Below are 12,734 nucleotides of genomic sequence, written 5' to 3' on the forward strand. Positions count from 1 at the left end.
ACAGGCATGACCCAACGTGTTGGCGCACTTTAAATTGTTCTAGGAAGTGAAATATTTCTTACATAAAATGATTGCAGTTACACTTGTTTTGTTCTACATATATTTCTTACCATTGTGTGGCACTTTCCAAAATTGTGGATAAACAAGTTTGTTTCAAGCACATGATACTCGTTCAGGTGACAGGTGTGGGCATTGAACCCACAACCCCATGTCTGTGCCCATCACTAAGTGGCGTTCCCTTCTCTGAGATGGCTGGAGATGCAGCATTCTACAGCCAGCCAATCACAGCGCTTGTTCATGAATATATGCAAATTAGCTCATGGGAAAAACAACCGACTTCACAACAAATTTCTCCTAAATATTCAGCAGGGGCGGTCATTTTCTCAGCAGGGGCAGTCATTTTCTCAGCAGGGGAGGGTCATTTTCTCAGCAGGTCACTGTTGATTTTTTTTTTAAAGTCTCCATAAGGTAAGCGTCTGTGCCATCACCGGCATATAAATAGAGAGGAGGTATGTATATATAACTGTGTGCGGTGGAACCAGGGATCATGGAGTGTCATGGCATCTATGAAGCTGCACCTTGTTAGGTGGAGATGGAGGTGTCATGTCATATATGAAGCTACATGATGGACGTGCTGAGATCGAGGTAGTTTCATATATGGGCTACGTGATGTTAGGTGGATGTGCTGAGATCATGGTAGTTACATGAAGTGGTCTCCCCCACGGCACACACCTTTTTCCTACAGGTTTGGAGCTTAGTGATGGTCGCAGTGCTGGGGTTGAGGGTTCAATGCCCACACCTGCCACCTGAACGTGCTTGAATCAAACTTGTTTATCCACAATTTTGGAAAGTGCCACACAATGGTAAAAAATATATGTAGAAGAAAACAAGTGTAATTGCAATAATTTTATGGGAGAAATATTTCATTTCCTGGAAAAATTTAATGTGTGCCAACACGTTCAGTCATGACTGCAGTATATATATGAAAATTGTAAATTCACACTGAAGGCATCAAAACTATGAATTAACACATGTGGAATTAGATACTTAACAGAAAAGTGTGAAAAATTCTGAAAATATGTCTTATATTCTAGGTTCTTCAAAGTAGCCACCTTTTGCTTTGATGACTGCTTTGCACACTCTTGGCATTCTCCTGGCTGTAAAAATTATTTAACCCCTTCAGATGAATTTACAGCGTGGGACAAGACTGAACGACGGAAGGTATGGGATATTGTTGATTTGTTATTTTAACTTTGTTTCAGGTGACAAGGGTCTTCAATTGGATTAAGAGTATAATAAACTATTACAACACCCTGTGTCTTTATTTGATTAAAATACTTTATTCCTAATGTGTGTGTGTTTTATTAACCATTTACTGGTATTGGATTAATAATGGATGGGTGTCCTATTGACGCCTCTCCATTTTTAACCTGGCTTAATGTCTCCTTACAATAGCAAGGTGACATTAACCCTTTATTACCCCTTATCCCACCGCTACACGGGAATGGGAAGAGAGTGGCAAAGTGCCAGAATAGGTGCATCTTACAGATGTGCCTTTTCTGGGGTGGCTGGGGGCAGATGTTTTTAGCCACGGGGGGCCAATAACCATGGTACCTCCCTAGGCTATTAATATCTGCCCTCGGTCACTGGCTTTACCACTCTGGCGGAGAAAATTGCGTGGGAGCCCACGCCATTTTTTTCAGCGATTTAACCCTTTATTTTAACAGCTAGCGCCCTCAAATTTTACACACAGACACTTCTTACATTAGTAGTCAGGAATATCTAATAAAATAAGGGATAGGAAATGGTTTACTGTATGTAAACCATGTCTCATATCCTGTCGGGTTTGTGAAGGAGATAGCAAAAGCCGGCAATTGAATTACCGGCTTTTCTGCTATCTAGCGCTGCAATAAATATAAATATATATATATATATAGGTGTCTCACTGACATATATATAGGCATATAAACCTATTCTATGTGTATATATCTACTCTATTCTAACCTGTCAGTGTGATTTTACTGTACACTGCGCTGAATTACTGGCTTTTCAAAGGACACCGGTGCGTAAAAATCGGACAGCAATACGGATGTCATACGGATGTTGCGATAAAAAAATCGCATGACACTCGCATGATTTTCCTCCATTTTTTCGGTCCGTAAATCGGACCGTTTTTTTTCTCTCAAGTGGAAAAGAGGCCTCAGCGATATCCCATTACGTTCTTATATGGCCATTTCAAGGGAATGTGTCATCAGAAAATAGTCTATTGGTCTTTATTTTCCGGTTCTTATTGGGAAATGTGGATGTTTGATGGCTTTCTATCTTTCAAATCACTGCCTGTGTGTGTGTGTACATACAGCTCTGGCAAAAATTGCTCTTTTATTCTATAAACTACTGACAACATGTCTCCAAAGTTCCAAGCAATAAATTTTGTATTTAGTTTCTGAAAATGAGAAATGGTCAAAATAACAAAAAAAGGCATTGCTTGCAGACCTCAAATAATGCCAAAAAAAAACCAACAAGTTCATAATCATTTAGAAACAACAATAATGTTTTAACTCAGGAAGAGTTCAGAAATCAATATTTTGTGGAATAACCATGATTTTAAATCACAGCTTTTTTTCGTCTTGGCATGCTTTCCACCAGTCTTTCACACTGCTTTTGGGTGACCTTATGCCACTCCTGGTACAAAAATGTAAGCAGTTCTTCTTTGTTTGATGGCTTGTGACTATCCATCTTCCTCTTGATTACATTCCAGAGGTTTTCAATGGGGTTCAGGTCTGGAGATTGTGCTGGCCCTGACAAATGACCCTTGTTCCAAATGACATACATGGGGCTTTTTTCCTTGTAAAAACTGCCTAGCATGTACCAACATGGATAAGGCTGTGAACTTTAAATCCACCAATGGAGACAGAATTTTTAACATCACCCACAATATTACATGTGTTACTGACCATGTTATCTATTACGCCTCCTGTCCCTGTCCTTTGGTATACATAAGGATGACCATGCGACAACTGAAGATGCGAACCAGGGAGCATGTTCACGATATAATAAAATGCCCGTGATGTGAGGGATTTTACACTACTGAAACCGATACCTCGCAATTTTAAAACAGCCCATGTCTCTAATCCAAACCTGCTTAGAGTGATCGGCATTGATCGAATTCTGAAGGACTCAAGAGATGGAGATATTAAGACCAAATTGGCCCAGTTGGAGACTAGAAGGATTTTAAAAAATGATTCACTTTAATCTAATGGACTAAATGAAGTCATTAGTTTTTATCTACATGTACAGTGTCGGACTGGAGCACCTTGGGTCCACCAGAGAAAATCATTCTTGGGGCCCACTATGTAGCTACATAGAAACAAATGCAAGACCACCAATTGTGTTGTAAAAGACGCTAATATCAGGGTATAATATAAGGTAGTACACGTCTTAATTATGTAGCAGGGGTTGGGGTAAACCCCTCATAAAATATAATGTAGCCCCCTCATATAATATAATGTAGCCTCCCACAGAATATAATGCAGCCCCCCACAGAATTATAATGTAGCCCCTCATAGGGTATAATGCAGCCCCCTGAAAGGGTATAATGCAGCCCCCTCCACCATCACCATTGTTCTCCCCCTCCACCATTGTACTCATTACCACCTCCATCATTGCCTCTTCCCCACCACCATTGTCCTTTACACCACAACCATCATTGCTTTCTTCCCCACCACCATCATTGCTTCCCCCACCACCATCATCATCATCACTGCCTCCCCCACCACCACCATAATCATTGCCTCCACTACCACCATCATTGCTTCCCCACCATCATCATCATTGCCTCCCCCACCACGATCATCATCATTGCCCCACCACCATCATCATCGCCCCAACCACCATCATCATTGCCTCCAGCACCATCATCATCATTGCCCCACCACCATCATCATTGCCCCCACCACCATCATCATTGCCTCCAGCACCATCATCATTGCCTCCCCCCACACACAGCTGCAGGCAGGGACACACACGCAGGCAGGCAGAGACGCACACACAGACACACAAACAGCCGCACACACGCAGGCACACACACGCAGGCAGAGACACACACACAGGCACACACAGGCAGGCACACACACACGCAGGTACACACACGCACAGCACCCACTCACCTCTCCGCACGTTCCCAGCAGCCGCAGCACATCCCGGCAACTTTCTCTCTGACACAGCCGCGCTGAATGATGACGTCATCCAGCCGTGCTGAGTCATACAGGAAGTTCCGGGCAGGAAGGAGGACGGCGTGGATCCCTGCAGCTCTGCTCTGGTCCCAAGCGGCAGGGATCGCAATCAAGGATCGCCGCCCATTAGGGGCCCACCTTCGGGGCCCCCCATTCAGCAGCAGCGGCGGGCAGTGTTAGCCTCAACCTGCGGCTAACGCTGCCCGCCATTAAAGTGAAATGGTATTCACGCCTCTCCACGCCCATGGGGGCATGGGGAAGCGTGAATATTCATTTCTCTTTAGCAGCGGGGACAGGCTCCTGTCCAGCTGCTGCTCTCTGGCACCAGGAGGGCCCCCCTTGATTCAGGGGCCCCATAACAGCTGGGTGTCCGCTATTAGTGACACTCTACTGGCTGGGGGGCCCCTGGAGCAGTGGGGGCCCCAGGCAGCTGCTGGCCAATATGCCATCAGGTGTCAGTGCCTGGGCCCACCGGAGAATCCTCTGGTTCTCCGGTGGGCCAGTCCGACCCTGTATATGTACTTTATTTCCCCTTTTCTCTGTTTTCAGATTTTGCTCCTTGAATTTAAGCCCTGATGTGTTCTGATTTGTGCGTACATTCTTCTTTTCCCACTTATGATAATAAGGAACTGCGTGTCAACAAAGAGGATGCATGATGTCCTATCCACTACATGTCGACATTAAGGACTCATTTTTTATTCATTTTATATTTTTTTTCACTTAAGTGTATATTTTTTATTGCTGGATCTTGTGGTATATTTGCTTTATGCACTGCATGCACGTGATCTTTTCATGTAATTTTTTAATTGCTGACTTTTGCAGCATCTCCACTATGTGCACTTTATGGGTTTTCGTTATATAAATATAGATTTACAAGTTTTTTACATAGTTATTTTTCACTTTTTTTTTTATTTTTCTTTGCGCTAGGTTTGCCCCATCTCATATCATGATTTTTTGGGGAATTTTTAGCTAATTGTCACTTATATAAATTGTTACATACCCTTGTGTTTATCCATACTTGTGACACTGCATTTATAGTCTCCACACTCCCCCCCTTTTTTTAGATATATTCCACAACTTTCATCCTCATTACCGGTTCCCTCTTATATTTTCACTACCGGCTCCTTCTTTTTCGTCATTACACATTGTGTCCTACCCTTTGCGCAGTATCAGATTTCCCATCATGGCCTACGAGTCATTGTTAGCAATGTGCGCTTGTGTCTGCCGGCTGGACTGGGTTGCCATGGTAACCCGTCGCATCACTACTGACATGTCAGAGGTGGGCGGGGACTGATGACGTGGGACGCCGGATCCGCCGCTTCCAGCTCCATGCAGGGCTGACGCGAGCGCCATACCTCCCACAGCATTTAAAAAGCCAGCACTACTATCCGTTCATATCTACGGCCCCCCAGGAAGAAGAGATAGCGAAACGCGCGTCGGGGTTTTTCCCTCCTAAGCGCCTTCATTTTCACAGGTACTGGCAGCACTTCTTTTGGTAACCCCTTTGCTGTGACCCTGTTGTTACAATGGTCTCTATGCACTTTCAAGCACTTGCACCTTAATATATTTACTTTGTTGGGCATATCTGTCTCTTATCTTTCCATGTGCAATATAATATTTTAAAACTTACTACCCGGGTTGTGTATGAGTTCACACTCAACACGTATTCACATAGACTTCGCAATAGTGTGCTGCCAACACACTCATATATCTATATGTTTCTGTATACACTGTATCTGTGTTGAAAGTAATCTTTCCACTGGGTTGACATTATAAAATCATTCACAGCATTCGGTTACAATATATATATATTTTTTTTATAAAATGTGTGTATTTATCTGCTTCACTTGATTTTTAATTGGCTGCTGGGACGTCACTCTGCTTAGGGTTCTTCACCCTTCCTGCTGTATTATGTACATATTTTTTCTCTAGAATCTGTTTTTATTTGACTTATATTAGAAAAAGTTTTCATTTTATCTTGGGTTGTGCACTTCCCTCCTTTTGGGTATAACATTGTCAACAGTGCGCACGCGCCGGGCATAGACACGGTATGCGCTGACTGATGCGCTATTTTATTCAACTGTCAAATAAATTGCACCATTGAATTAACTTGATTCACCCCACCAGCATTCAGTTTGAGTCATGGAGGTGGGGTGCCGCAGCTTCTGTCACTGCTCTGAATATACAGCGGCCCCCGGCCCTGACTGACACTGGCTCTACATTGAGGCCTGCTGTCAGTGCAGGCACCGGGCAGCATAATAACGCTATTATCCTGCAGACTAACCGCATATCTGCAGGTTTAGGTCGTTATTTCTGGTGACGGGTTCCCTTTAGTTTTGTAGTACTTTACTTCCATATAATGGGGCCAGAGTCAGTGTGTGCGCATACCGCGATCTCCGGAGCCATTTATTGAAGACACTATAGGAATTCGCACACCACATACACTTTCCTTCTTGGTGCTTGTCCTGTCTGGTCTGAAAGGTGACTGGCGGCTGGGAGGTTCAGTACCCACAGTCCTGGTGTCTCACCAGCAGAGCAGCAGACCCCGGTGTCCTCATCCCCACCGGTGAAGCCGCTGCCACAGTCAATATGATGGAGATGGCCCCGATCACATCAGATAGCGCCGCCCCTCCTCTCCAATAAAATGGCGTCAAAGTCCTGTATGCGCATGCGCTGACTGTGGCGCCAAAGGCTTCTGACAGAAGGACACATCTCCGGCTATATTATAGATATGTGTATATACACACAGGCATGACCCAACGTGTTGGCGCACTTTAAATTGTTCTAGGAAGTGAAATATTTCTTACATAAAATGATTGCAGTTACACTTGTTTTGTTCTACATATATTTCTTACCATTGTGTGGCACTTTCCAAAATTGTGGATAAACAAGTTTGTTTCAAGCACATGATACTCGTTCAGGTGACAGGTGTGGGCATTGAACCCACAACCCCATGTCTGTGCCCATCACTAAGTGGCGTTCCCTTCTCTGAGATGGCTGGAGATGCAGCATTCTACAGCCAGCCAATCACAGCGCTTGTTCATGAATATATGCAAATTAGCTCATGGGAAAAACAACCGACTTCACAACAAATTTCTCCTAAATATTCAGCAGGGGCGGTCATTTTCTCAGCAGGGGCAGTCATTTTCTCAGCAGGGGAGGGTCATTTTCTCAGCAGGTCACTGTTGATTTTTTTTTTAAAGTCTCCATAAGGTAAGCGTCTGTGCCATCACCGGCATATAAATAGAGAGGAGGTATGTATATATAACTGTGTGCGGTGGAACCAGGGATCATGGAGTGTCATGGCATCTATGAAGCTGCACCTTGTTAGGTGGAGATGGAGGTGTCATGTCATATATGAAGCTACATGATGGACGTGCTGAGATCGAGGTAGTTTCATATATGGGCTACGTGATGTTAGGTGGATGTGCTGAGATCATGGTAGTTACATGAAGTGGTCTCCCCCACGGCACACACCTTTTTCCTACAGGTTTGGAGCTTAGTGATGGTCGCAGTGCTGGGGTTGAGGGTTCAATGCCCACACCTGCCACCTGAACGTGCTTGAATCAAACTTGTTTATCCACAATTTTGGAAAGTGCCACACAATGGTAAAAAATATATGTAGAAGAAAACAAGTGTAATTGCAATAATTTTATGGGAGAAATATTTCATTTCCTGGAAAAATTTAATGTGTGCCAACACGTTCAGTCATGACTGCAGTATATATATGAAAATTGTAAATTCACACTGAAGGCATCAAAACTATGAATTAACACATGTGGAATTAGATACTTAACAGAAAAGTGTGAAAAATTCTGAAAATATGTCTTATATTCTAGGTTCTTCAAAGTAGCCACCTTTTGCTTTGATGACTGCTTTGCACACTCTTGGCATTCTCCTGGCTGTAAAAATTATTTAACCCCTTCAGATGAATTTACAGCGTGGGACAAGACTGAACGACGGAAGGTATGGGATATTGTTGATTTGTTATTTTAACTTTGTTTCAGGTGACAAGGGTCTTCAATTGGATTAAGAGTATAATAAACTATTACAACACCCTGTGTCTTTATTTCATTAAAATACTTTATTCCTAATGTGTGTGTGTTTTATTAACCATTTACTGGTATTGGATTAATAATGGATGGGTGTCCTATTGACGCCTCTCCATTTTTAACCTGGCTTAATGTCTCCTTACAATAGCAAGGTGACATTAACCCTTTATTACCCCTTATCCCACCGCTACACGGGAATGGGAAGAGAGTGGCAAAGTGCCAGAATAGGTGCATCTTACAGATGTGCCTTTTCTGGGGTGGCTGGGGGCAGATGTTTTTAGCCACGGGGGGCCAATAACCATGGTACCTCCCTAGGCTATTAATATCTGCCCTCGGTCACTGGCTTTACCACTCTGGCGGAGAAAATTGCGTGGGAGCCCACGCCATTTTTTTCAGCGATTTAACCCTTTATTTTAACAGCTAGCGCCCTCAAATTTTACACACAGACACTTCTTACATTAGTAGTCAGGAATATCTAATAAAATAAGGGATAGGAAATGGTTTACTGTATGTAAACCATGTCTCATATCCTGTCGGGTTTGTGAAGGAGATAGCAAAAGCCGGCAATTGAATTACCGGCTTTTCTGCTATCTAGCGCTGCAATAAATATAAATATATATATATATAGGTGTCTCACTGACATATATATAGGCATATAAACCTATTCTATGTGTATATATCTACTCTATTCTAACCTGTCAGTGTGATTTTACTGTACACTGCGCTGAATTACTGGCTTTTCAAAGGACACCGGTGCGTAAAAATCGGACAGCAATACGGATGTCATACGGATGTTGCGATAAAAAAATCGCATGACACTCGCATGATTTTCCTCCATTTTTTCGGTCCGTAAATCGGACCGTTTTTTTTCTCTCAAGTGGAAAAGAGGCCTCAGCGATATCCCATTACGTTCTTATATGGCCATTTCAAGGGAATGTGTCATCAGAAAATAGTCTATTGGTCTTTATTTTCCGGTTCTTATTGGGAAATGTGGATGTTTGATGGCTTTCTATCTTTCAAATCACTGCCTGTGTGTGTGTGTACATACAGCTCTGGCAAAAATTGCTCTTTTACTCTATAAACTACTGACAACATGTCTCCAAAGTTCCAAGCAATAAATTTTGTATTTAGTTTCTGAAAATGAGAAATGGTCAAAATAACAAAAAAAGGCATTGCTTGCAGACCTCAAATAATGCCAAAAAAAACCAACAAGTTCATAATCATTTAGAAACAACAATAATGTTTTAACTCAGGAAGAGTTCAGAAATCAATATTTTGTGGAATAACCATGATTTTAAATCACAGCTTTTTTTCATCTTGGCATGCTTTCCACCAGTCTTTCACACTGCTTTTGGGTGACCTTATGCCACTCCTGGTACAAAAATGTAAGCAGTTCTTCTTTGTTTGATGGCTTGTGACTATCCATCTTCCTCTTGATTACATTCCAGAGGTTTTCAATGGGGTTCAGGTCTGGAGATTGTGCTGGCCCTGACAAATGACCCTTGTTCCAAATGACATACATGGGGCTTTTTTCCTTGTAAAAACTGCCTAGCATGTACCAACATGGATAAGGCTGTGAACTTTAAATCCACCAATGGAGACAGAATTTTTAACATCACCCACAATATTACATGTGTTACTGACCATGTTATCTATTACGCCTCCTGTCCCTGTCCTTTGGTATACATAGGGATGACCATGCGACAACTGAAGATGCGAACCAGGGAGCATGTTCACGATATAATAAAATGCCCGTGATGTGAGGGATTTTACACTACTGAAACCGATACCTCGCAATTTTAAAACAGCCCATGTCTCTAATCCAAACCTGCTTGGAGTGATCGGCATTGATCGAATTCTGAAGGACTCAAGAGATGGAGATATTAAGACCAAATTGGCCCAGTTGGAGACTAGAAGGATTTTAAAAAATGATTCACTTTAATCTAATGGACTAAATGAAGTCATTAGTTTTTATCTACATGTACAGTGTCGGACTGGAGCACCTTGGGTCCACCAGAGAAAATCATTCTTGGGGCCCACTATGTAGCTACATAGAAACAAATGCAAGACCACCAATTGTGTTGTAAAAGACGCTAATATCAGGGTATAATATAAGGTAGTACACGTCTTAATTATGTAGCAGGGGTTGGGGTAAACCCCTCATAAAATATAATGTAGCCCCCTCATATAATATAATGTAGCCTCCCACAGAATATAATGCAGCCCCCCACAGAATTATAATGTAGCCCCTCATAGGGTATAATGCAGCCCCCTGAAAGGGTATAATGCAGCCCCCTCCACCATCACCATTGTTCTCCCCCTCCACCATTGTACTCATTACCACCTCCATCATTGCCTCTTCCCCACCACCATTGTCCTTTACACCACAACCATCATTGCTTTCTTCCTCACCACCATCATTGCTTCCCCCACCACCATCATCATCATCACTGCCTCCCCCACCACCACCATAATCATTGCCTCCACTACCACCATCATTGCTTCCCCACCATCATCATCATTGCCTCCCCCACCACGATCATCATCATTGCCCCACCACCATCATCATCGCCCCAACCACCATCATCATTGCCTCCAGCACCATCATCATCATTGCCCCACCACCATCATCATTGCCCCCACCACCATCATCATTGCCTCCAGCACCATCATCATTGCCTCCCCCCACACACAGCTGCAGGCAGGGACACACACGCAGGCAGGCAGAGACGCACACACAGACACACAAACAGCCGCACACACGCAGGCACACACACGCAGGCAGAGACACACACACAGGCACACACAGGCAGGCACACACACACGCAGGTACACACACGCACAGCACCCACTCACCTCTCCGCACGTTCCCAGCAGCCGCAGCACATCCCGGCAACTTTCTCTCTGACACAGCCGCGCTGAATGATGACGTCATCCAGCCGTGCTGAGTCATACAGGAAGTTCCGGGCAGGAAGGAGGACGGCGTGGATCCCTGCAGCTCTGCTCTGGTCCCAAGCGGCAGGGATCGCAATCAAGGATCGCCGCCCATTAGGGGCCCACCTTCGGGGCCCCCCATTCAGCAGCAGCGGCGGGCAGTGTTAGCCTCAACCTGCGGCTAACGCTGCCCGCCATTAAAGTGAAATGGTATTCACGCCTCTCCACGCCCATGGGGGCATGGGGAAGCGTGAATATTCATTTCTCTTTAGCAGCGGGGACAGGCTCCTGTCCAGCTGCTGCTCTCTGGCACCAGGAGGGCCCCCCTTGATTCAGGGGCCCCATAACAGCTGGGTGTCCGCTATTAGTGACACTCTACTGGCTGGGGGGCCCCTGGAGCAGTGGGGGCCCCAGGCAGCTGCTGGCCAATATGCCATCAGGTGTCAGTGCCTGGGCCCACCGGAGAATCCTCCGGTTCTCCGGTGGGCCAGTCCGACCCTGTATATGTACTTTATTTCCCCTTTTCTCTGTTTTCAGATTTTGCTCCTTGAATTTAAGCCCTGATGTGTTCTGATTTGTGCGTACATTCTTCTTTTCCCACTTATGATAATAAGGAACTGCGTGTCAACAAAGAGGATGCATGATGTCCTATCCACTACATGTCGACATTAAGGACTCATTTTTTATTCATTTTATATTTTTTTTCACTTAAGTGTATATTTTTTATTGCTGGATCTTGTGGTATATTTGCTTTATGCACTGCATGCACGTGATCTTTTCATGTAATTTTTTAATTGCTGACTTTTGCAGCATCTCCACTATGTGCACTTTATGTGTTTTCGTTATATAAATATAGATTTACAAGTTTTTTACATAGTTATTTTTCACTTTTTTTTTTATTTTTCTTTGCGCTAGGTTTGCCCCATCTCATATCATGATTTTTTGGGGAATTTTTAGCTAATTGTCACTTATATAAATTGTTACATACCCTTGTGTTTATCCATACTTGTGACACTGCATTTATAGTCTCCACACTCCCCCCCTTTTTTTAGATATATTCCACAACTTTCATCCTCATTACCGGTTCCCTCTTATATTTTCACTACCGGCTCCTTCTTTTTCGTCATTACACATTGTGTCCTACCCTTTGCACAGTATCAGATTTCCCATCATGGCCTACGAGTCATTGTTAGCAATGTGCGCTCGTGTCTGCCAGCTGGACTGGGTTGCCATGGTAACCCGTCGCATCACTACTGACATGTCAGAGGTGGGCGGGGACTGATGACGTGGGACGCCGGATCCGCCGCTTCCAGCTCCATGCAGGGCTGACGCGAGCGCCATACCTCCCACAGCATTTAAAAAGCCAGCACTACTATCCGTTCATATCTACGGCCCCCCAGGAAGAAGAGATAGCGAAACGCGCGTCGGGGTTTTTCCCTCCTAAGCGCCTTCATTTTCACAGGTACTGGCAGCACTTCTTTTGGTAACCCCTTTGCTGTGACCCTGTTGTTACAAT

This window comes from Ranitomeya imitator, chromosome 2, assembly GCF_032444005.1.
Source record: "Ranitomeya imitator isolate aRanImi1 chromosome 2, aRanImi1.pri, whole genome shotgun sequence".
Lineage (NCBI taxonomy): Eukaryota > Metazoa > Chordata > Amphibia > Anura > Dendrobatidae > Ranitomeya > Ranitomeya imitator.